Genomic DNA, 26,229 nt, shown 5'->3' with positions numbered 1-26,229 from the left:
GAGCCTGTGGCCAATAGAGCACTCCAAGACAAATGGAGTGGACCCCACATAATTGTTGAAAAGAAGGGTGAAGTCACCTCCTTAGTTGACTTAGGCACTGCCAGGAGTCCCCTTAGGGTGCTCCATGTCAATCGCCTGAAACCCTACTATGACAGGGCTGATCTCAAACTGCTCATGGCAACAGATGAAGGACAGGAAGAAGAGAGTGAAACTCTCCCTGATCTTTTCTCTTCCACAGAACAAGATGCTCTAGTGGATGGTGTAGTATTGGCAGATTGTCTTACTGCAGAGCAGAAAGACCACTGCATAAATCTCCTGGGTCAGTTTTCTGAACTCTTCTCTACTGTGCCAGGTACCACTTCTTGGTGTGAGCATACTATAGATACTGGAGACAGCTTGCCTGTCAAAAGTAAGATCTGTAGGCAGCCTGACCATGTCAGAGACTGCATAAAGCAAGAAGTGCAGAAAATGCTGGAACTGGGAGTGGTTGAGCACTCTGAAAGTCCATGGGCCTCTCCTGTGGTACTGGTACCAAAACCTCATTCCAAAGATGGAAAGAAGGAAATGCGGTTTTGTGTTGACTACAGAGGTCTCAACCAGGTAACCAAAACTGATGCTAACCCTATACCCAGGGCAGATGAGCTAATAGATACACTGGCATCTGCCAAGTATCTAAGCACTTTTGATTTGACTGCAGGGTATTGGCAGATCAAATTATCAGAAGATGCAAAAGCAAAAACTGCATTTTCAACCATTGGAGGCCATTACCAATTCAAAGTAATGCCTTTTGGATTGCAAAATGCACCTGCCACTTTTCAAAGGTTGGTGAATACAGTCCTGCAAGGGCTGGAAGCTTTTAGTGCAGCATATCTAGATGATATAGCTGTCTTTAGCTCCAGTTGGGATGATCACCTGGTCCACCTATGGAAAGTTTTGGAGGCCCTGCAAAAGGCAGGCCTCACTATCAAGGCTTCAAAGTGCCAGATAGGGCAGGGTAAGGTGGTTTATCTGGGACACCTGGTAGGTGGAGAACAGATTGCACCACTTCAGGGGAAAATCCAAACTATCATAGATTGGGTTCCCCCTGCTACTCAGACTCAAGTGAGAGCCTTTTTAGGCCTCACTGGGTACTATAGGAGGTTCATAAAGAACTAATGCTCCATTGCAGCCCCTCTTAATGACCTCACATCTAAGAAAATGCCTAAAAAGGTATTGTGGACAGCTAGCTGTCAGAAAGCTTTTGAGGAGCTGAAGCAGGCCATGTGCTCTGCACCTGTCCTAAAAAGCCCCTGTTACTCCATAAAATTAATTGTCCAAACTGATGCATCTGAATTAGGGGTAGGGGCAGTCTTATCACAACTTAATTCTGAGGGCCAGGATCAACCTGTTGCTTTTATCAGCAGGAGGTTGACCCCTAGAGAAAAGCGTTGGTCTGCCATAGAGAGGGAGGCCTTTGCTGTGGTCTGGGCACTGAAGAAGTTGAGGCCATACCTATTTGGCGCTCACTTCATTGTTCAGACAGACCACAAACCTCTACTTTGGCTAAAACAAATGAAAGGTGAAAACCCTAAATTATTGAGGTGGTCCATATCTCTACAGGGGATGGACTATACAGTGGAACATAGACCTGGGAGTACCCACTCCAATGCAGATGGACTCTCCAGATATTTCCACTTAGACAGTGAAGACTCATCAGGTCATGGCTAGTCTTATTGTCCTTCGTTTGGGGGGGGGGGTTGTGTAGGAAAGTACCATCTTGCCTGGCATGTTACACCCATATTTCACTGTATATATGTTGTTTTAGTTGTATGTGTCACTGAGACCCTGCCAGCCAGGGCCCCAGTACTCATAAGTGTGCCCTGTATGTGTTACCTGTGTTATGACTAACTGTCTCACTGAGGCTCTGGTATTCAGAACCTCAGTGGTTATGCTCTCTCATTTCTTTCCAAATTGTCACTAACAGGCTAGTGACCAATTTCACCAATTTACATTGGCATACTGGAACACCCTTATAATTCCCTAGTATACAGTACTAAGGTACCCAGGGTATTGGGATTCCAGGAGATCCCTATGGGCTGCAGCATTTCTTTTGCCACCCATAGGGAGCTCTGACAATTCTTACACAGGCCTGCCACTGCAGCCTGAGTGAAATAACGTCCACGTTATTTCACAGCCATTTACCACTGCACTTAAGTAACTTATAAGTCACCTATATGTCTAACCTTTACCTGGTAAAGGTTGGGTGCTAAGTTACTTAGTGTGTGGGCACCCTGGCACTAGCCAAGGTGTCCCCACATTGTTCAGGGCAAATTCCCTGGACTTTGTGAGTGCGGGGACACCATTACACGTGTGCACTACATATAGGTCACTACCTATGTGTAGCTTCACAATGGTAACTCCGAATATGGCCATGTAACATGTCTATGATCATGGAATTGCCCCCTCAATGCCATCCTGGCATTGTTGGCACAATCCCAGGATCCCACGGGTCTCTAGCACAGACCCGGGTACTGCCAAACTGCCTTTTCTGGGGTTTCACTGCAGCTGCTGCTGCTGCCAACCCTTCAGACAGGTTTCTGCCCTCCTGGGGTCCAGCTAGGCTTGGCCCAGGAAGGCAGAACAAAGGACTTCCTCAGAGAGAGGGTGTTACACCCTCTCCCTTTGGAAAAAGGTGTTAAGGCAGGGGAGGAGTAGCCTCCCCCAGCCTCTGGAAATGCTTTCATGGGCACAGATGGTGCCCAGTTTTGCATAAGCCAGTCTACACCGGTTCCGGGACCCCTCAGCCCTGCTCTGGTGCGAAACTGGACAAAGGAAAGGGGAGTGACCACTCCCCTGACCTGCACCTCCCCTGGGAGGTGCCCAGAGCTCCTCCAGTGTGCTCCAGACCTCTGCCATCTTGGAAACAGAGGTGCTGCTGGCACACTGGACTGCTCTGAGTGGCCAGGGCCAGCATGTGACGTCAGAGACTCCTTCTGATAGGCTCCTTCAGGTGTTGCTAGCTTATCCTCTCTCCTAAGTAGCCAAACCCTCTTTTCTGGCTATTTAGGGTCTCTGCTTTGGGGAATTCCTTAGATAACGAATGCAAGAGCTCATCAGAGTTCCTCTGCATCTCTCTCTTCACCTTCTGCCAAGGAATCGACTGCTGACCGCGCTGGAAGCCTGCAAAACTGCAACAAAGTAGCAAAGACGACTACTGCGACCTTGTAACGCTGATCCTGCCGCCTTCTCGACTGTTTTCCTGGTGGTGCATGCTGTGGGGGTAGTCTGCCTCCTCTCTCCACTAGAAGCTCCGAAGAAATCTCCTGAGGGTCAACGGAATCTTCCCCCTGCAACCGCAGGCACCAAAGAACTGCTTCACCGGTACTCTGGGTCTCCTCTCAGCACGACGAGCGAGGTCCCTTGAACTCAGCAACTCTGTCCAAGTGACTCCCACAGTCCAGTGACTCTTCAGTCCAAGTTTGGTGGAGGTAAGTCCTTGCCTCCCCACGCCAGACTGCATTGTTGGGAACCACGTGTTTTGAAGCTACTCCGGCTCCTGTGCACTTCTCGAGGGAATCCTTTGTGCACAGCCAAGCCTGGGTCCACGGCACTCTAACCTGCATTGCACAACCTCCTGAGTTTTCCTCCGGCGGCGTGGGACTCTCTTGTGTAACTTTGGGTGAGCACCATTTCACTCCACTTTGTAGTGCCTTTTTGGGCACTTCTCCGGGTGCTGCTTTCTTCTGAGTGGGCTCCTTGTCTTGCTGGACGCCCCCTCTGTCCCCTCACGCAATTGGTGACATCCTGGTTCCTCCTGGGCCACAGCAGCATCCAAAAACCCTAACCACAAGCTTTGCAGCTAGAAAGGCTTGTTTGCGGTCTTTCGGCAGGAAAATACTTCTTCACGACTCTTCACGACGTGGGACATCCATCCTCCAAAGGGGAAGTTTCTAGCCCTCGTCGTTCCTGCAGAATCCTCAGCTTCTCCTGTCCAGTAGCAGCTTCTTTGCACCCACAGCTGGCATTTCCTGGGCATCTGCCCACTCTCGACTTGATCGTGACTTTTGGACTTGGTCCCCTTGTTCCCCAGGTACTCTCGTCTGGAAATCCATAGTTGTTGCATTTCTGGTGTTGGTCTTTCCTGCAGAATTCCCCTATCACGACTTCTGTGCTCTTTGGGGAACTTTAGTGCACTTTGCACTCACTTTTCAGGGTCTTGGGGTGCGCTATTTTTCTAACCCTCACTGTTTTCTTACAGTCCCAGCGACCCTCTACAAGGTCACATAGGTTTGGGGTCCATTCGAGGTTCGCATTCCCTTTTTGGAGTATATGGTTCGTGTTGCCCCTATCCCTATGTGCCCCCATTGCATCCTATTGTAACTATACATTGTTTGCACTGTTTTCTATTGCTATACTGCATATTTTTGGTATTGTGTACATATATCTTGTGTATATTTGCTATCCTCATACTGAGGGTACTCACTGAGACACTTTGGCCTATTGTCATAAAAATAAAGTACCTTTATTTTTAGTATATCTGTGTATTGTGTTTTCTTATGATATTGTGCAAGTGACACTAGTGGTACTGTAGGAGCTTTGCATGTCTCCTAGTTCAGCCTAAACTGCTCCGCTAAGCTACCATTTTCTATCAGCCTAAGCTGCTAGACACCCCTATACACTAATAAAGGATACCTGGGCCTGGTGCAAGGTGTAAGTACCCCTTGGTACTCACTACAAGCCAGTCCAGCCTCCTACAGGTTTAGGGTGAATATCATTTTTGTTTTCTGAATTGAGACCTCTGTAATCAACACAAAACCTAATTTCTCTTTTACCCTCTTTACTGTTAGGTTTTGTGACATGCACCACTGGGCTAGCCCATGAGCTTTCTGAAGGCTCAATCACCTTTTGCAGGGCCTCCAAAACTTTCCATAGGTGGACCAGGTGATCATCCCAGGTTGAGCTAAAGACAGCAATATCATCAAGATATGCTGCACTGAAAACTTCCAACCCTTGCAGGACTGTGTTCACCAACCTCTGAAAAGTGGCAGGTGCATTTTTCAAACCAAAGGGCATTACTGTGAATTGGTAGTGCCCTCCAATGGTAGAAAATGCAGTCTTTGGTTTAGCATCTTCTGATAATCTAATCTGCCAATACCCTGCAGTTAGATCAAAGGTGCTAAGATACTTGGCAGAAGCCAGTGTATCAATGAGCTCATCTGCCCTGGGTATAGGGTGAGCATCAGTTTTGGTTACCTGATTGAGCCCTCTGTAATCTACACAAAACCTCACCTCCCTCTTTCCATCTTTGGTGTGAGGTTTTGGTACAGGCACAACTGGGCTAGCCCAGGGGCTTTCAGAAGGTTCAGTCACCCCTAAGTCCCACATCTTCTGTACCTCTTGTTTTACGCAATCTCTGACATGGTCAGGCTGCCTATAAAGCCTACTTTTGACAGTCACACTGTCTCCAGGATTGTATTGTGTGCTCACACCAGGTAGTGGCACTTGGTATCAATAAGAAGAGGTGAGAACATTGTCATAGGAGATTTGTACAGTTGTCCTTCTGCTCAGCAGTAAGGCAATCTGCAAGCACCACTCCCTCCACTATGCCAACAGCTTCAGTGGTGGAGAAGAGGTCAGGGAGAGGGCCACTCTCTTCTTCCTGCCCCTCATCAGTTGCCATGAGCAGGGTTAAATGAGCCCTGTCATAGCGGGGTTTTAGGCTGTTAACATGGAGCACCCTAAGGGGACTTCTGGCAGTTCACAGGTCTACCGAATAGGTAATCTCACCCTTCTTTTCAACAATGAGATGGGGTCCACGCCATTTGTCCTGGAGTGCTCTTGGTGCCACAGGCTCCAATAACCACACCTTCTGTCCTGGGTGGTACTAGGTCAGGACAGCCTTCTGGTCATGCAATTGCTTTTGGAGCTCTTGGCTGGCCTGAAAGTTTTTACTGGCCTTTTTCATGTACTCAGCCATTCTGGATCTCAGGCCAAGTACATAGTCCATAATGTCTTGCTATGGATCTTTTAAAGGTTGTTCCCAACCCTCCTTCACAAGAGCAAGGGGACCTCGCACAGGATGCCCAAAGAGGAGTTCAAAGGGGCTACCTCCCTGTAAGCAAAAAGGAGGCATGGCAACAGGACATCCCATCTCCTTCTGAGTTTTTCAGGAAGTCCCATTATCATACCTTTGAGAGTTTTATTAAACCTCTCAACCAGACCATTTGTTTGTGGATGTTAAGGAGTTGTGAACTTGTAAGTTACACCACACTCCTTCCATATAGCTTTGAGGTATGCAGACATGAAGTTACTATCTCTGTATGACACCACTTCCTTAGGGAAGCCCACTCTGGAAAAGATTCCCAGGAGGGCCTTTGCCACTGCAGGAGCTGTAGTGGTCCTTAAGGGGATTGCTTCAGGATACCTAGTGGCATGGTCCACTACCACAAGGATAAACCTATTGCCTGAAGCTGTTGGAGGGTCAAGGTGGGCAACTATGTCAACCCCTACCCTTTCAAAGGCACCCCAACCACTGGGAGTGGAATTAAGGGGGCCTTGGGTGTGCCACCAGTCTTGCCACTGGCTTGGCAGGTCACACAGGAGTGACAAAACTCCTTAGTGTCCTCTGACATGTGAGGCCAGTAAAACAACAGAACAAGTCTTGCTCTGGCCCAAATGCCCAGCCAAAGGAATGTCATGTGCCAAGGTCATAATAAACTCCCTATACTGCACGGGGATAACCAGTTTCCTGGCAGCTCCAGGTTTAGGGTCCCTTAACTCAGTATAAAGGAGGTAGTCTTCCCAATACACCTTATGGCTATCAGTGACATCCCTATTCTGCTGTTTGACAGCTTGCTGTCTCAAACCCTCCAGTGTGGGACAGGTCTGCTGTGCCACACTCAGCTCTTCCCTAGCAGGCCCCCCTGCACCCAAGAGCTCAGCAGTGCCTGCTGCCAGCTCATCTGGTGTAGGTTCTCCACAGGGAGAGGATTCCTCTTCCTCAGAAGAGGAATCTTCTGGAGAGGGAGGGATAGTGGGCAAGGATTTACGCTTTCTACCCCTAGCTTTTGGGAGCACTTGGTCCATTGTTCCATGCTTCAAGTTTCCCTGTCCTCTTTGCTTCTTAGCCTAAGACCTTGTCAAAGCAAAGATATGCCCAGGAATGCCCAGCATTGCTGCATGAGCGTCCAACTCCACTTCAGCCCAAGCTGATGTCTCCAAATCATTGCCTAGTAAGCAGTCTACAGGTAAATCAGTGACTACCACAACTTTCTTTGGGCCAGTAATCACCCCCCCAGTTGAGATTCACAACAGCCATGGGGTGGCTAAGAGTGTTGTTATGAGCATCAGTCACTTGGTACTGCTGACCAAGTAGGTGGTGATCAGGGTGAACCAGTTTCTCAATCACCATAGTGACACTGGCTCCTGTATCCCTGTAGGCCTCAACCTCAACACCATTTATTAGGGGAAGTTGCTTGTATTTACCCATATTAAGGGGACAAGCAACCAAGGTGGCAAAGTCAATACCACCATCAGAGACTAAAACAGCCTCTGTGGTCTCCCTAACAAGACCATCCCCAACTACACTATCAGTGGTTAGCCCAGCTACACCCTTTGATTGGATATTTGTAGTAGACTTCCCACCACCATTGCTATTACTAGGGGCACTAGAGGACGCAGTTGGGGTTGTGGTAGTGGGAGCCTTGGTGTTTTTCTTTGGGCAGGTGTAATCACTTGCCCAATGGCCTTTACTTTTACATAAATAACACCATGGCTTCTTTTGATTGTTGGAAGAGGTCTTGGACCCACCACCCCCAGAGGTTTTGTGTGGACCTGATGAAGACTCAGAATGTTTTTTATCTTTGTCCCCACAGTTGGCAGAAAACTTACCATCCTTCTTCTTGCCATCCTTGTCACCACCTGTATGAACTTTTCTGTTCACTCTTGTTCTGACCCATGTGTCTGCCTTCTTTCCCAATTCTTGGGGAGAGGTCAGATCTGAGTCTACCAAGTACTGATTCAACAAGTCAGACACACAATTACTCAGAATATGCTCTCTCAGGATTAGATTATACAGGCTTTCATAGTCAGTCACTTACTGCCATGTAACCATCCCTCCAAGGCCTTCACTGAATAGTCTGCAAAGTGGGTCCAGTCTTGAGAGGACTCTTTTCTGGTATCTCTGAACTTTATCATGTATTGTTCAGTGGTTATGCCAAATCCATCTAAGACTGCATCCTTCAAAACGTTGTAATTATTAGCATCACTTTCTCTGACAGTAAGGAGCCTATCCCAACCCTTACCAGTGAAATATAGCCACAAGATAGCAGCCTACTGCCTTTGAGGGACCAAGTGTACCATACAGGCCCTCTCAAGTGCAGCAAACCACTTGTTAATGTCATCCCCCTCCTTGTAAGGGGGGGCTATCTTTCACAGGTTCCTGGAATCTTGTTCTCTAAAAGAATTACTATCAAGGATACTGCTGCTGCCACCATGGGGAACTAACCCCAACCACTGCATTTCCCGTTCTACATCTAGATATTCCCTGCCTAAGTGTGTGACCCCCTCCCACTACCAGTGTCACTAGGTGGCCTGTTAGCTGGCAGGTCTTTGGATGAACCCTCCCCAGAGTCCTCAGGGCCCTCCCCTGATTCTTGCTGGGTACCCCCCTCCTCTACCTCCTGATCCTGGGATGGGCCAGACTGGTTCTGGTCACTTTCTAGGAGAAGGCTAAGGAGAAGATCTTTGGTAGGGTTCTTACCAATGCTTAAACCCCTTTCTATGCAGAGACCCCTCAAACTTTTAAAGTTTAAACTACCATAGGTTGCCTGGTCAACTGTGGGAATAAGTTCTACTGCAGACATGATTGTTAGAAAGGGGTTAGGACAGAAAGAAAAAAGTTTTAGAAACTTTTAAAGAAAAGAGAAAAACTTTTCAAACTTTTCAAAACGTTTCAAAACTTTTCAGAAACATTTTAGAAAGTTTTTAGAAAGAAGGTTAAACTGTTTAGGTTAACTGTGTATATTTTTAAGTATTTGGAATATGTTTTTCTTATGAAAAGCACCAAATGACAAAGCGGTAAAGCAGTTACAAGTACCTGTCCCACCGCTGCACCACCAATGTAGGAGGCTGGCCTGGCTTATAGTGGGTACCTGATGGTACTTACACCTTGTGCCAGGTCCAGCTACCCCTTATTGTAGATCAATAGTGTTGTAGCAACTTAGGCCGATAGAGGTATCTATAGCAGAGCAGCTTAGGCTGAACTAGGAGACATGCAAAGCTCCTAGTATACCACTCATATCATATATCACTATATCATAAGAATCACAATACTTGGAGTTACTAAAAACAAAGGTACTTTATTTTAGTGAAAATGTGTAAAAGAAATCTCAGAGGATATACTCCCTTACGAGGTAAGTAAAATATACACACAAACCAAAATCAGGTAAGTAAACAGTTAGAAAAGTAGTGCAAACACTGTAGAATACAATAGGATGCAATAGGCTTAGGGGAACACAAACCATATACTAAGAAAGTGGAATGCGAACCACTTAGGGACCCCAGGCCTAGTGTAGTGTGTAGAGGGTCGCTGGGAGTGATAGAAAACGCTAAGGGAGTCCAAGATACCCCACACCAAGACCCTGAAAAGTAGGAGGAAAGTGACCCTACTTCCTCAGAAATATAATAAAGTCGTGATAGGAGATTCTGCAAAGACCACAACTGACTGCAAAGCACTGAAGATGGATTGCTGGACCTGACGACCTGTAAAGGAAGGGGAACAAGTCCAAGAGTCACGAAAGTGTCCGGGGGGCAGGAGCCCACTAAACCCTGGATGAAGTTGCAAAATGGCTGCCTCTGGGTGGAAGAAGCTGAAGATTCTGCAACAACAGAAGATGCCAGAAACTTCTCCTTTGCACAGATGTTGTCCCACAGTGTTCTGGAGGATGCAGAGTTGTTTCCATGTAGAAAGACCGCAAACAAGCCTTGCTAACTCTAAAGGTCGCGGCTGAAGAAAATGGGTGCTGCCCGGGCCCAGGAAGGACCAGAAGGTCGCCCCTTGGAGGAGGAGACAGAGGGGGCCCTCAGCAACACAGAGAATCCATGCAGAAGCAGGCAGCACCCGCAGAATTACTTGAACACAGGTTCAAGAAAACTGAGCACGGCGGTCGTCTTAACACTACAAAGGAGGATCACACAAAGCCAGTGGTCAACTCAGCTGGGCAATGCAGGAGAGCGTGCTGGGGACCTGGGCTGTGCTGCGCAGAAAGGATTCCTTGCAAAAGTGCTCAGAAGCCCTAGCAGCTGCAGTTCACACAGTACACAGGATTAATGTCTGGCGTGGGGAGGCAAGGACTTACCTCCACCAAATTTGGACAGAAGGACCACTGGACTGTCGGGGTCACTTTGATCCAGTTCTTGTGTTCCAGGTTCACGCTCATCAAGATGAAAGGGGAACCAGAGGACCGGTGAAACAGAATTTGGTGCCTGCGTTAGCAGGGGGAAGATTCCGTCAACCCACGGGAGATTTCTTCTTGGCTTCCAGTGCAGGGTGAAGGCAGGCAGCCCCCAGAGAATGCACCACCAGGAAACAGTTGAGAAAGCTGGCAGGATTAGGTGCTACAATGTTGCTGATAGTCTCCTTGCTACTTTGTTGCAGTTTTACAGGCGTCCTGGAGCAGTCAGCAGTCGATCCTTGGCAGAAGTCAATGAGGGAGATGTAGAGGAACTCTGGTGAGCTCTTGGATTTGTTATCTGATGAGAAACCCACAGGAGAGACCCTAAATAGCCCTCAGAGGAGGACTGGCCACCTAACCAGGTAAGCACCTATCAGGAGGGGTCTCTGATGTCACCTGCTGGCACTGGCCACTCAGAGGCCTCCATTGTGCCCTCACACCTCTGCATTCAAGATGGCAGAGGTATGGGGATGCTGGCTGGAATCCTGAGGGCTGTCTAAAGTGCTGAGAGCCCCCTCTTCCTCCTCACACAGAGTTGAGGCCCCCAGGTCCCTCATGTGTCCATTCAGCGCCATTTTGACGCAAAACACACTTTTGTCATAGCCAAGGTTTGTTGGCAACTTCCAACAGGAAATCTCCTCTACAACGATCTTCACACCATGGGACATCTTCTGCATCATGCAGGAACCCGCTGGCGTCTTCCTAGGGTGCATACCTGAAGTCTTCGACTAACTGGGGACTCTTCTTGTGCACTCTCTTAGGGGTTGGCAGGGGCTCCTGTCCTTCCAGGAACTTCTTTCGACTTCTGGACTTGCTCCCCTTCCTTTGCAGGTCTTCAGGTTCAATGATCCGGTAGTTGTTCTTTGCAGACTTGGTTGGCTGCTGCAAAATCCCAAAAACGAGGTGTAGTGTGACCTAAGGAAACTTGTAGTACTTTACTCCTGCTTTTCTGGGCCCTGGGGTGGGGTAATATACTTACCTTTACTGTATTCTTACTCTCCCAGCGATTCTGCACACACTACACTTGTCTAGGGGGGAATTTGTGATTTACATTCCGCTTTCTTAGTATATGATTTGTGTTGCCCCTAGACCTATTTTCTCCCTTTGCATTCTATAGGATTTCCAACTATTTGCATTGTTCTATGACTATTTACTTGTATAATTTTGTTGTCTAGTGTATATATTGTGAACAATACTTACCTCCAGAAGGAGTATTGTCTCTAAGATATTTTTGGTACTGTGTCACCCAAAGAAATACCTTTATTTTTTGGTAACACTGAGTATTGTCTTTACTTGTGTATAAGAACTGTGTAACTCTAAATGGTATTGCATGAGCTTTGCATGTCTCCAAGTTCAGCCTAAGCTGCTCTGCTATAGTTACCTCTATCAGTCTAATCTGCTAGATCACTGCTACTTCACTAATAAGTGATAACTGGACCTGGTATAAGGTGTAAGTACCCAAAGTACCAACTACAAACCAGGCCAGCCTCCTACATGGGTGGCAAAAGAAATGCTGCAGCCCATAAGGATCTCCTGGTACCCCAATGCCCTGGGTACCTAGGTACCATATACTAGGGACTTATAAGGGGGGTACAGTGTGCCAATTGAAATTGGTAAGTGATGTCACTAGCCTATAGTGACAAATTTAAAAGCAGAGAAAGATTAAGCTCTGAGGATCTGATTGGCAGAACCTCAGTGACACAGTTAAGCACTACTGACAACACACACATTAGGCCGCAAACTATGAGCTCTGGGGTCCTGGCCTGCAGGATCCCAGTGAGACAAGCAAAGCACACTGACATATATGTTTTTATCTATGAGCACTGGGGTCCTGGCTAGCAGGATCCTAGTGGCACAGTGTAGGAGGCTGGCCTGGCTTGTAGTGGGTACCAAGGGGTACTTACGCTCTGTACCAGGTCCAGTTATCCCTTATTAGTGTAGAAGAGGTGTTTCTAGCAGCTTAGGCTGATAGAAGGTAGCTATAGCAGAGCAGCTTAGGCTGAACTAGGAGACATGCACAGCTCCTACTATACCACTGGTGTCATATGCACAATATAATAAGAAAACACAATACACAGATATACTAAAAATAAAGGTGCTTTATTTTTATGACAATATGCCAAAAGTATATCAGTGAGTACCCTCAGTATGAGGATGCCAAATTTACACAAGATATATGTACACAATACCAAAAATATTCAGTGATAGCAAAAGGAAGTAATGCAAGCAATGTAAAGTTATAGTAGATTGCAATAGGAGCACATAGGTATAGGGGCAACACAAACAATATACTCAAAAAGTGGAATGCGAACCACAAATGGACCCCAACCCTATGTGAGCTTGTAGAGGGTCGCTGGGACTGTAAGAAAACAGTGAGGGTTAGAAAAATAACCCACTCCAGGACCCTGTAAGGTAGGTGTAAAGTGCACCTACAACCCCCAGAGAGCACAGAAGTCGTGATAGGGGGATTCTGCAAGGAAAACCAACACCAGCAATGCAACAACAATGGATTTCCGGACCTGAGTACCTGTAAGACAAGGGGACCAAGTCCAAGAGTTGCGACTATGTCGAGAGTTGGCAGATGCCCAGGAAATGCCAGCTGAAGGTGCAAGGAAGCTGCCACCGGATGGAAGAAGCTTTGTGTTCTGCAAGAACGAAGAGGACTAGGAACTTCCCCTTTGGAGGATGGATGTCCCACGTCGTGAAGAAGCTTGCAGAGTTGTTCCCACGCAGAAAGACCGCAAACAAGCCTTGCTAGCTGCAAGGGTCGCGGTTAGGATTTTTGGATGCTGCTGTAGCCCAGGAGGGACCAGGATGTCGCCACTTAGATGAAGAGACAGAGGGGACACCCAGCAAGTCAGGGAACCTTCACAGAAACAGGCAGCACCCGCAGAAGTACCGGATCAGGCACATAGAAGAGGAGTGAACCGAAGTCCACCCGAAGTCACAAAAGGGAGTCCCACGACACCGGAGGACAACTCAGAAGGTTGTGCACAGCAGGTTAGAGTGTCGGGACCCAGGCTTGGCTGTGCACGAAGGAAATCCTGGAAGAGTGCACAGGAGTCGGAGCAGCTGCAAATCACGCGGTACCCAGCAATGCAGTCTAGCATGGGGAGGCAAGGACTTACCTCCACCAAACTTGGACTGAAGAGTCACTGGACTGTGGGAGTCACTTGGACAGAGTTGCTGAGTTCCAGGGACCACGCTCGTCGTGCTGAGAGGGGACCCAGAGGACCGGTGATTCAGTCTTTTGTTGCCTGCGGTTGCAGGGGGAAGATTCCGTTGACCCACAGGAGATATCTTCAGAGCTCCTGGTGCAAGAAGGAGGCAGGCTACCCCAGAGCATGCACCACCAGAAAACAAGTGAGAAAGCCTGCAGGATGAAGCAATACAAGGTTGCAGTAGTCGTCTTTGCTACTTTGTTGCGGTTTTGCAGGCGTCCTGAGCAGTCAGCGGTCGATCCTTTGGCAGAAGGTGAAGTGGGAGATGCAGAGGAACTCTGGTGAGCTCTTGCATTCGGTATCTGAAGAATTCCCCAAAGCAGAGACCCTAAATAGCCAGAAAAGGAGGTTTGGCAACCTAGGAAGGAGGATAGGCTAGTAAGAAAGGTAAGAGCCTATCAGAAGGAGTCTCTGATGTCACCTGATGGCACTGGCCACTCAGAGCAGTCCAGTGTGCCAGCAACACCTCTGTTTCCAGTATGGCAGAGGTCTGGAGGAGCTCTGGGCACCTCCCCTGGGAGGTGCAGGTCAGGGGAGTGGCCACTCCCCTCTCCTTTGTCCAGTTGCACGCCAGAGCAGGGCTGAGGGATCCCTAAACCAGTGTAGACTGAATTATGCAGAGATGTGCAGCATCTGTGCCCATCAAAGCATTTCCAGAGGCTGGGGGAGGCTACTCCTCCCCAGCCTTCACACCTATTTCCAAAGGGAGAGGGTGTCACACCCTCTCTCAGAGGAAATCCTTTGTTCTGCCTTCCTGGGCCAGGGCTGCCTGGACCCCAGGGGGGCAGAAACCTGTCTGAGGGGTTGGCAGCAGCAGCAGCTGCAGTGCAAACCCTGAAAAGGCAGTTTGGCAGTACCCAGGTTCAGTGCTAGAGACCTGGGGGATCATGGAATTGTCTCCCCAATGCCAGAATGGCATTGGGGTGACAATTCCATGATCTTAGACATGTTACATGGCCATGTTCGGAGTTACCATTATGACGCTATACATAGGTAGTGACCTATGTATAGTGCACGCATGAAATGGTGTCCCCGCACTCACAAAGTCCGGGGAATTTGCCCTGAACAATGTGGGGGCACCTTGGCTAGTGCCAGGGTGCCCACACACTAAGTAACTTTGCACCCAACCTTCAACAGGTGAAGGTTAGACATATAGGTGACTTATAAGTTACTTAAGTGCAGGGGTAAATTGCTGTGAAATAACGTGGATGTTATTTCACTCAGGCTGCATTGGAAGGCCTGTGTAAGAATTGTCAGATCTCCCTATGGGTGGCAAAAGAAATGCTGCAGCCCATAGGGATCTCCTGGAACCCCAATACCCTGGGTACCTCAGTACCATATACTAGGGAATTATAAGGGTGTTCCAGTATGCCAATGTGAATTGGTAAAATTGGTCACTAGCCTGTTAGTGACAATTTGTAAAGCAGAGAGAGCATAACCACTGAGGTTCTGGTTAGCAGAGCCTCAGTAGGACAGTTAGGCATCACACAGGGAACACATACATATAGGCCACAAACTTATGAGCACTGGGGTCCTGGCTAGCAGGGTCCCAGTGACACATAACAAACATACTGACAACATAGGGTTTTTACTATGAGCACTGGGCCCTGGCTAGCAGGATCCCAGTGAGACAGTGAAAACACCCTGACATATACTCACAAACAGGCCAAAAGTGGGGGTAACAAGGATAGAAAGAGGCTACTTTCTCACACACAGTAAAAAGACACTGACACACACTCACAAACATGGCAAAAGTGGGGATAACCATGCTAGAAAGAGGCTACTTTCTCACACTTTACCACTGCTAACCAGTGCTAAAGTGCATGTGCTCTCTGTGTAAATTGCATTGTTGAATGGCTTTCCATGATTGGCATATTTGATTTGCTAGGAAGTCCCTAGTAAAGTGCACTAGAGGTGCCTAGGGCGTGTAAATCACATGCTACTAGTGGGCCTGCAGCACTATTTGTGCCACCCACATTAGTAGCTCTGTAAACATGGCTCAGACCTGCCACTGCAATGTCTGTGTGTGCAGTTTTAACCTGCCAATTCGACTTGGCAAGTTTACCCACTTGCCAGGCCTGAACCTTCCCTTTTCTTACATGTAAGACACCCATAAGGTAGGCCGTAGGTAGCCCCATGGGCAAGGTGCAGTGCATGTTTAAGGTAGGACATATAGTAATGTTTTATATATGTCCTGACAGTGAAATACTGCCAAATTCAGTTTTTACTGTTGCAAGGCCTATCTCTCATAGGTTAACATGGGCCCTGCCTTTAAATATGACTAAATTGTAGATTCCCTTTCAGAGCAGATAGACATGTGGAGTTTGGGGACTCTGAGCTCACAAGGTAAAAATATATCTTTTAGTGAAGTTGGTTTTGAAATTGTGTGTTTGAAAATGCCACTTTCAGAAAGTAGGCATTTTCTTGCTTAAACCATTCTGTGACTCTGCCTGTTTGTGGATTCCCCGCTGGGTTAGTTTGACAGTTGGGCTGTTTGAAACTCTCTCTAGACAGTGAAACAAAGGGAGCTCCGGTATAGCCTGCATATAATGATGAGCCATCTGTGCTAGGAGGGAGGGTAGGAGTAGTCACTTACACCTGAAATGGCTGTGCCTGCCCTCACACAATGCAGTCTCCAACCCCCTGGTGTGTGTATGGGGCCTGGCCTGGTTAAGGCAGGATCTCACAAACAAGAGAGACTTATGAAAGGGGACAAAGACTGGACTCTATTGTGCAGTCCTGCTTGTGAAGAATCGTCAAGGGCTTGACCTGAGCTTGCCTCCTGTTGTTGAAGTCTCAGGGCCATCAAAGACTTCCCCTGCCAGCACCTGGACTCTCTGCTGAAACTCCTGCCCTGCCAAGTGGTGCCCTATCCAGTTCCTGGGCACTTGAAAGGTGAAGCTGGTAGACAGAGACTGAAAATCCACGCAGAGACCGCCGTGCTTGGAAATCTTCAATGCATCTTCCGAGTCTCGGCAGAGAAATGACACGCTGCCATCTTAGCGGCGGAAATCAATGCTTCACCTGCATCGTGGCTGGAAGATCGACGCAACACGGCTGGAGAAACGACACGCAACATCATCTAACGGAGGCTGATAACATCTCAAACCCCACACAGTGCGGTTTTGTGATATCGTGCATCCGGATTTTCAATTCAACATCGCTGGGCACGGAAAAACATTGCACTGCCTGCCTGGACCTGAAGTGGCTGTCTGGATCAACGCATCGCTCTCTTGCGGAGAGGAAAAACGACACACGCCGACCCGACTGGAGGAGGAACAACGCACGGTATAGCTTGCGAGTGAGAAGTCGATGCATCGCTGACCTTTTCTGACGCACACTCGCCCGTGCGGTGTTATTTTGATGCAACCCAGGTACTTTTGTACACTGTAGGAAAGTACCATCTTGCCTGGCATGTTACCCCCATATTTCACTGTATATGGCAGTATGCAATATGCCAGGCAGGGCCCCAGTGCTCATAAGTATGTGCCCTGTATGTGTTCCCTGTGTGATGCCTAACTGTCTCACTGAAGCTCTGCTAACCAGAACCTCAGTGCTTATGCTCTCTTTGCTTTCCAAATTTGTCACTAACAGGCTAGTGACTAAATTTACCAATGCACATTGGCATACTGGTACACCCATATAATTCCCTAGTATATGGTACTGAGCTACCCAGGGTATTGGGGTTTCAGGAGATCCCTATGGGCTGCAGCATTTCTTTTGCCATCCATAGGGAGCTCTGACAATTCTTACACAGGCCTGCCAGTGCAGCCTGAGTGAAATACCGTCCACGTTATTTCACAGCCATTTACCACTGCACTTAAGTAACTTATAAGTCACCTATATGTCTAACCTTCACCTGGTGAAGGTTGGGTACAAAGAGACTTAGGCCCTCATTCTGAATTCAGCCCTCCATAATACCGCTCCGCGGTCAAAAGACCGCGGAGGGTATTCTGAGTTTTTCCCTGGGCTGGCGGGCGGTCTCCAAAAGACCGCCCGCCAGCCCAGGGAAAAACTCCCTTCCCACGAGGATGCCGGCTCGTAATCGAGCCGGCGGAGTGGGAAGGTGCGACGGGTGCTACTGCACCCGTCGCGTATTTCACTGTCTGCTATGCAGACAGTGAAATACTAGCGGGCCCTCTTACGGGGGCCCCTGCAGTGCCCATGCCATTGGCATGGGCACTGCAGGGGCCCCCAGGGGCCCCACGACAATCCTTACCGCCATCCTGTTCCTGGCGGGCGAGCCGCCAGGAACAGGATGGCGGGAAGGATTGTCAGAATCCCCTCGGCGGCGCAGCGAGCTGCGCCGCCTTGGAGGATTCTTAGGGGCAGTGATAAACCGGCGGGAGACCGCCGGTTTTCCCTTTCTGACCGCGGCCAAAGCGCTGCGGTCAGAATGCCCAAGGGAGCACCGCCGGCCTGTCGGCGGTGCTCCCGCCCCCGTTGGCCCTGGCGGTTCTCTACCGCCAGGGTCATAATGAGGCCCTTAGTGTGTGGGTACTAGCCAAGGTGCCCCCACATTGTTCAGGTCAAATTCCCCGGACTTTGTGAGTGCGGGGACACCATTACACGCGTGCATTGTACATAGGTCACTACCTATGTACAGCGTCACAATGGTAACTCCGAACATGGCCATGTAACATGTCTAAGATCATGGAATTGTCACCACAATGCCATTCTGGCATTGGGGGGACAATTCCATGATCCCCCGGGTCTCTAGCACAGAACCCGAATACTGCCAAACTGCCTTTCTGGGGTCTCCACTGCAGCTGCTGCTGCTGCCAACCCCTCAGACAGGTTACTGCCCTCCTGGGGTCCAAGCAGGCCTGGCCCAGGAAGGCAGAACAAAGGATTTCCTCTGAGAGAGGGTGTAACACCCTCTCCCTTTGGAAATAGGTGTTAAGGATGGGGAGGAGTAGCCTCCCCCAGCCTCTGGAATTTCTTTGATGGGCACAGATGGTGCCCATCTCTGCATAAGCCAGTCTACACCGGTTTAGGGATCCCCAGCCCGGCTCTGGCACGAAACTGGACAAAGGAAAGGGGAGTGACCACTCCCCTGACCTGCACCTCCCAGGGGAGGTGCCCAGAGCTCCTCCAGTGTGTCCCAGACCTCTGCCATCTTGGAAACAGAGGTGTCTGTGGCACACTGGACTGCTCTGAGTGGCCAGTGCCATCAGGTGATGTCAGAGGCTCCTTCTGATAGGCTCTTACCTCTCTTGGTAGCAAATCCTCCTTCCTTGGTAGCCAAACCTCCTTTTCTGACTATTTAGGGTCTCTGCTTTGGGGAATTCTTCAGATAACGAATGCAAGAGCTCATCAGAGTTCCTCTGCATCTCCCTCTTCACCTTCTGCCAAAGGATTGACCGCTGACTGCTCAGGACGCCTGCAAAACCGCAACCAAGTAGCAAGACGACTACTAGGAACCTTGTATCGATTCATCCTGCAGGCTTTCTCGACTGTTTCCAGGTGGTGCATGCTCTGGGGGTAGCCTGCATCCTCTCTGCACCAGGAGTTCTGAAGAAATCTCCCGTTGGTCGACGGAATCTTCCCCCGCAACCGCAGGCACCAAAAGACTGCATCACTGGTCCTCTAGGTCCCCTCTCAGCGTGACGAGCGTGGTCCCTGGAACTCAGCAACTCTGTCCAAGTGACTCCCACAGTCCAGTGATTCTTCAGTCCAAGTTTGGTGGAGGTAAGTCCTTGCCTCCCCACGCTAGACTGCATTGCTGGGTACCACGTGATTTGCAGCTGCTCCGGCTCCTGTGCACTCTTCCAGGATTTCCTTCGTGCACAGCCAAGCCTGGGTCCCCGACACTCTGACCTGCAGTGCACAACCTTCTGAGTTGTCCTCCGGCATCGTGGGACTCCCTTTTGTGACTTCGGGTAGACTCTGGTTCACTTTTATTCTAAGTGCCTGTTCAGGTACTTCTGCGGATGCTGCCTGCTTTTGTGAGGGCTTCCTACGTTGCTGGATGCCCCCTCTGTCTCCTCATCCAAGTGGCCATATCCTGGTCCCTCCTGGGCTACAGCAGCACCCAACAACCTCTAGCGCAACCCTTGCAGCTAGCAAGGCTTGTTTGTGGTCTTTCTGCGTGGGAACACCTCTGCAAGCTTCATCACGACGTGGGACATCCATCCTCCAAAGGGGAAGTTCCTAGTCCTCTTCTTTCTTGCAGAACTCCAAGCTTCTTCCAACAGGTGGTAGCTTCCTTGCACCCTCAGCTGGCATTTCCTGGGCTCCTGCCCACTCTCGACACTGTCGCGACTATTGGACTTGGTCCCCTTGTCTTACAGGTACTCAGGTCCGGAAATCCAGTGTTGTTGCATTGCTGGTGTTTGTTCTTCCTGCAGAATCCCCCTATCACGACTTCTGTGCTCTCTTGGGGTAATAGGTGCACTTTACACCGACCTTTCAGGATCTTGGGGTGGGCTATTTTTCTAACCCTCACTGTTTTCTTACAGTCCTAGCGACCCTCTACAGGCTCACATAGGTTTGGGGTCCATTCGTGGTTCGCATTCCACTTTTGGAGTATATGGTTTGTGTTGCCCCTATACCTATGTGCTCCTATTGCAATCTATTGTAATTTTACACTGCTTGCATTACTTTTTTTGCTATTACCTGCATAATTTTGGTTTGTGTACATATATCTTGTGTATATATCTTATTCTCATACTGAGGGTACTCACTGAGATACTTTTGGCATATTGTCATAAAGATAAAGTACCTTTATTTTTATTACTTCTGTGTATTGCGTTTTCTTATGATATTGTGCATATGACACCAGTGGTATAGTAGGAGCTTTACATGTCTCCTCGTTCAGCCTAAGCTGCTTTGCCATAGCTACCGTCTATCAGCCTAAGATGCTAGAAACACCTCTTCTACACTAATAAGGGATAACTGGACCTGGCACAAGGTGTAAGTACCCCTGGTACCCACTACAAGCAGGCCAGCCTCCTACATTGGTTGTGCAGCGGTGGGATAAGTACTTGAAACTACTTACCACTTTGTCATTGTGTACTTTTTATAAGAGAATAATATACAAAACAAGTTCAGTGTATGTGCATCTAACCAAAAAGTTTTGCTTTTCTACTCTTAAACTTTTTTTTCTAAGTTCTGAAAAGTACTCTAAAACTTCTAAAAGTTTCTAAAAAGATAGAAAAAGTTTTTTTCTCTGTTCTTTAAGACGTTCTGAAACTTTTTTCTTCCTTCTCACTATTTCTAAACCTTTTACTATCATGTCTGATGTAGAGTCTGCTCTTAAAATGGTAAATACTACTAATGACAATTTAAATTACAAGAGCCTAAGGAGTCTCTGCTTAGATAGAGGTTTAGTGATAGGAAAGAACCCTGCAAAAGAGTTTCTATTTAACATGCTTATTGTGAATGATGAGTCCCAAGCAGGTACTTAAAATGAGAGGTTAATAGAAGGCTTCCATTCTGACTCAGGGGATCTCCTTGAGGGAGGTGGGGAGGGTTCTGTTCCAAATCTGCCCCTTAGCAGGACACCTAGTAATGTTGGTAGTAATGGAGGGTCCCATCATAGTAGGGGAGTCTTTATTCCTGGAAGCCAAGTTATTAGGGTTCAGTCAGTTAGTGACAGATCTCCCTCTGTTGTTTCCAATTTATCTTCTGTGTCCAAGCATTCCCAACCCACCCACCCTGAAGACAATATGTTAGAAAGGGAACTCAAAAAGTTGAGAGTTGAAGAGACCAGACTGAAGCTTAAACAGCAACAACTGACCTTAGATAGGGAATCCTTAGACCTGGAGAAGGAGAGACAGAGATTGGGGTTTGGACGCCATGGTGGCAGCAACAGGAGTATTCCTGATAGTAATCCTGTTAGAGAGCATGAATTCAGGAATCTGCACAAGATAGTCTCCCATTACAAGGAGGGGGATGACATCAACAGTGGTTTGCTGCACTTGAGAGGGCCTGTATGGAACAGGGGGTCCCTCAAAGGCAGTGGGCTGCTATATTGTGGCTATCTTTCACTAGAAAGGGTAGGGATAGGCTCCTTGCTGTTAGAGAAAGTGATGCTAACAATTTTGCAGTTTTAAAGGATGCACTCTTAGATGGATTTGGCTTAACCCCTGAACAATACAGGATTAGGTTCAGAGACACCAGAAAAGAGTCCTCACAAGACTGGATAGACTTTGTTGACTGTTCAGTGAAGGCCTTGGAAGGGTGGTTACATGGCAGTACAGTTTCTGACTATAAAAGCCTGTATAATCTTATTCTGAGAGAGCATATTCTGAATACCTGTGTGTCTCACTAGTTACACCAATATCTAGTGGACTCAGATCGGACCTCTCCCCAAGAATTGGGAAAGAAGGTAGACAAAAGGGTCAGAACAAGAGTGAACAGAAAAGTTCATACAGGGGGTGACAAGGATGGCAAGAAGAAGGATGGTAAATCTTCTGACAAGGATGGGGATAAAATTAAAACTGAGTCTTCATCAGGCCCACAAAAATCCTCTGGTGGGGGTGGTGGGTCCAAATCCTCTTCAAATCAAGCTAAAAAGCATTGGTGTTATTTGTGTAAAGTCAAAGGCCATTGAACAACTGATGCCAGTTGTCCAAAGAAAAAGACCAAACTTCCCACTACCACAACCCCTACTGCAAATTCTAGTGCCCCTAGTAATAGCAGTGGTGGAGGGAGCCAACCTACTAATAGCCAATCCAAGGGAATAGCTGGGCTCACTTTTGGTAACATGAGTGGGGATTGGTCTTGTCAGGGAGACCACAGAGGCTGTGTTAGTCTCTGAAGGTGCCATTGATTTGGCCACCTTGGTTGCTTGTCCTCTTAATATGGATAAGTACAAGCAACTTCCCCAAATAAATGGTGTTGAGGTTCAGGGCTACAGGGACACAGGTGCCAGTGTTACCATGGTAATAGAGAAACTGGTACACCCTGAACAACACCTACTTGGTCACCAGTACCAAGTGACAGAAGCTCATAACAACACTCTTAGCCACCCCAGGGCTGTTTTGAATCTCAACTGGGGGGGGGGGGGGTTACTGGTCCAAAGAAAGTAGTGGTTGCCTCAGATTTACCTGTAGACTGTCTACTAGGGAACGGTTTAGAGACATCAGCTTGGGCAGAAGTGGAGTTGGAGGCTCATGCAGCAATGCTGGGCATTCCTGGGCATATGTTTGCTTTGACAAGGGCTCAGACCAAAAAGCAAAAAGGACAGGCTAACTTGGACCAAGTGCTCCCTAAGGCAAGGGGTAGCAAGGGTAAATCCCTACCCACTATCCCTCCCTCTACAGATGATTCTTCCTCTGAGGAAGAAGAATTTCCTCCCTGTGCAGAACCTTCACCAGATTAGCTGGCAGCAGACACTGCTGAGCTTTTGGGTGGAGGGGGGCCTGCCAGGGAAGAGCTGAGTGTGGCACAGCAATCCTGTCCAACATTAGAGGGTCTCAGACAGCAAGCTGTCAAGCAGCAAAATGGGGATGTCAGTGACACACATAGGGCCTTATTTATACTTTGTGGTGCAAAACTGCACTAACACAGTTTTGCAGCAAAAAGTTTGCACCGGCTTTCACCATTTTTTAGCACCAGCGGGGCACCATATTTATGGAATGGTGCAAGCCGGTGCAAAGGGTAAGCTAGCTTAAAAAAAAATCACGTTAGGCAGGTTTGAGTCAAAATAAATGATTCTGACCAGATTGGCATCATTTTTTGACGCTAAGGGGCATATTTATACTCTGTTTGCACTGAATTAACGTAATTTTCTTTTTTTACTCGAATTCAGTGCAAAACGAACTCCATATTTATACTTTGGTGCTAGACCCGTCTAGCGCCAAATTTATGGAGTTAAAGTCATTTTTTGGAAGTGGAAACCTACCTTGCCTTAATGAGATGCAAGGTAGGCGTTCCCATGCAAAAAATGACTCTATGGCCTTAACGCCATATTTATACTCCCATGCAAAAATGGTGCAAGGGAGGGAGGAGGGGTCAGAAAATGGGACAAAGCTTGCTTTGCCCCATTTTTTAAGACCTGGGTCAAGGGCAGGCGTTAGGGGACCTGTGGGCTTATTTCCATGGTGGAACACCATGGAATAAGCCCAGAGGTGCCCTCCCTAGGCCCCAGAGGCACCCCCACCCACACTAGAGGGACTGCAAGGATGGGGACCCCATCCCAGGTAGTACAGGTAAGTGCATTTTATTTTTGAAAGTGCCATAGGGGGCCCTGAAATGGGCCCCTGTACATGGCACAGGGTGCAATGGCCATGCCCAGGGTACCCCTGTCCTCTGTGCTGGCCATTGGGGTGGTGGGCATGACTCCTGCCTTTTATAAGGCAGGAGTCTTGTGGTATGGTAGGTTTAGCACCATAAAATGACGCTAATCTGGTTAGTCATTTTTTTTTACTCTAACCTGCCTAAAGCCATTTTTTGGTGCTAAACCCTCTTCTTCTATACTGCCAGCCCCACCCAACTAAAGTCATTTTTTAAAACTCTAGCCTACCCTTTGCACCGGCTTTCACCATTCCATAAATATGGTGCCCGGCTGGTGCACAGAAATGGTGCAAGCCGGTGCTAAACTTTTTGGTGCAAAACTGAGTTAGTGCAGTTTTGCAGCAAAAAGTATAAATAAGGGCCAATATTTTGTAAGTTTGTGCCACTTTTGCGTCAAAAAATGACGTTAATGCGGTGCAAAAAAAGTATAAATCAGGGCCTTGGTGCTAGATAGGTCTAGCACCAAAGTATAAATATGGAGTTAGAATTGCACCGAATTAGAGCAAAAACAAATGATGCTAATTTGGTGCAAACAGAGTATAAATATGCCCCTAAATATGGCGTTAAGGCTATAGATAATTTTTTGCACGGTTGTAGGAGGCTGGACTGGCTTGTAGTGAGTACCAAGGGGTACTTGCACCTTGCACCAGGCCCAGTTATCCCTTATTAGTGTATAGGGTGTCTAGCAGCTTAGGCTGATAGATAATGGTAGCTTAGCAGAGCAGCTTAGGCTGAACTAGGAGACGTGTGAAGCTACTACAGTACCACTTAGTGTCATATGCACAATATCATAAGAAAACACAATACACAGTTATACTAAAAATAAAGGTACTTTATTTTTATGACAATATGCAAAAGTATCTTAGAGTGTACCCTCAGTGAGAGGATAGGAAATATACACAAGATATATATACACAATAGCAAAAATATGCAGTATAGTCTTAGAAAACAGTGCAAACAATGTATAGTTACAATAAGATGCAATGGGGAAACATAGGGATAGGGGCAACACAAACATATACTCCAGAAGTGGAATGTGAACCACGAATGGACCCCAAACCTATGTGACCTTGTAGAGGGTCGCTGGGACTATTAGAAAATAGTGAGAGTTAGCAAAATAACCCTCCCCAAGACCCTGAAAAGTGAGTGCAAAGTGCACTAAAGTTCCCCTAAGGACAAAATAGTCGTGTTAGAGGGAAAATGCAAGGAAAACACAAATCAGTAATGCAACAACGATGGATTCCTGACTGAGGGTACCTGTGGAACAAGGGGACCAAGTCCAAAAGTCACAAGCCACTCGGAGATGGGCAGATGCCCAAGAAATGCCAGCGGTTGGTGCAAAGAAGCTCTTACTAGGCTGAAGAACTGTGAATACTGCAGGAACGACAAGGGCTAGAGACTTCCCCTTTGGAGGATGGATCCCCCACGCCTTGAAGAGTCGTGCAGAAGTGTTTTCCCGCCGGATGGACGCCAACAAGCCTTGCTACACGCAAATCGTGCGTTTGGCGTTTTTGGACGCTGCTGGGGCCCAGGAGGGACCAGGAGGTCGCAAATTGGACCTGCAGAGAGAAGGGACGTCGAGCAAGACAAAGAGCCCTCACTGAAGCAGGTAGCACCCGGAGAAGTGCCAGAAACAGGCACTACGAGGATGCGTGAAACGGTGCTCGCCGAAGTTGCACAAAGGAGTCCCACGTCGCCGGAGACCAACTTAGAAAGTCGTGCAATGCAGGTTAGAGTGCCGTGGACCCAGGCTTGGCTGTGCACGAAGGATTGCCGCCGGAAGTGCACAGGGGCCGGAGTAGCTTGCAAAGTCGCGGTTCCCAGCAATGCAGCCCAGCGAGGTGAGGCAAGGACTTACCTCCACCAAACTTGGGCTGAAGAGTCACTGGACTGTGCGGGTCACTTGGACAGCATCGCTGGATTCGAGGGACCTCGCTCGTCGTGCTGAGAGGAGACCCAAGGGACCGGTAATGCAGCTTTTTGGTGCCTGCGGTTGCAGGGGGAAGATTCCGTCGACCCACGGGAGATTTCTTCGGAGCTTCTGGTGCAGAGAGGAGGCAGACTACCCCCACAGCATGCACAAGCAGGAAAACAGTCGAGAAGGCGGCAGGATCAGCGTTACAGAGTTGCAGTAGTCGTCTTTGCTACTATGTTGCAGGTTTGCAGGCTTCCAGCGCGGTCAGCGGTCGTTTCCTTATCAGAAGGTGAAGAGGGAGATGCAGAGGAACTCGGCTGAGCTCATGCATTCGTTATCTAAAGTTTCCCCAGAGACAGAGACCCTAAATAGCCAGAAAAGAGGGTTTGGCTACCTAGGAGAGAGGAAAGGCTACTAA

This window comes from Pleurodeles waltl, chromosome 3_1 (genome assembly GCF_031143425.1).
Source record: "Pleurodeles waltl isolate 20211129_DDA chromosome 3_1, aPleWal1.hap1.20221129, whole genome shotgun sequence".
NCBI lineage: Eukaryota > Metazoa > Chordata > Amphibia > Caudata > Salamandridae > Pleurodeles > Pleurodeles waltl.
This window is presented reverse-complemented; position numbering follows the sequence as displayed.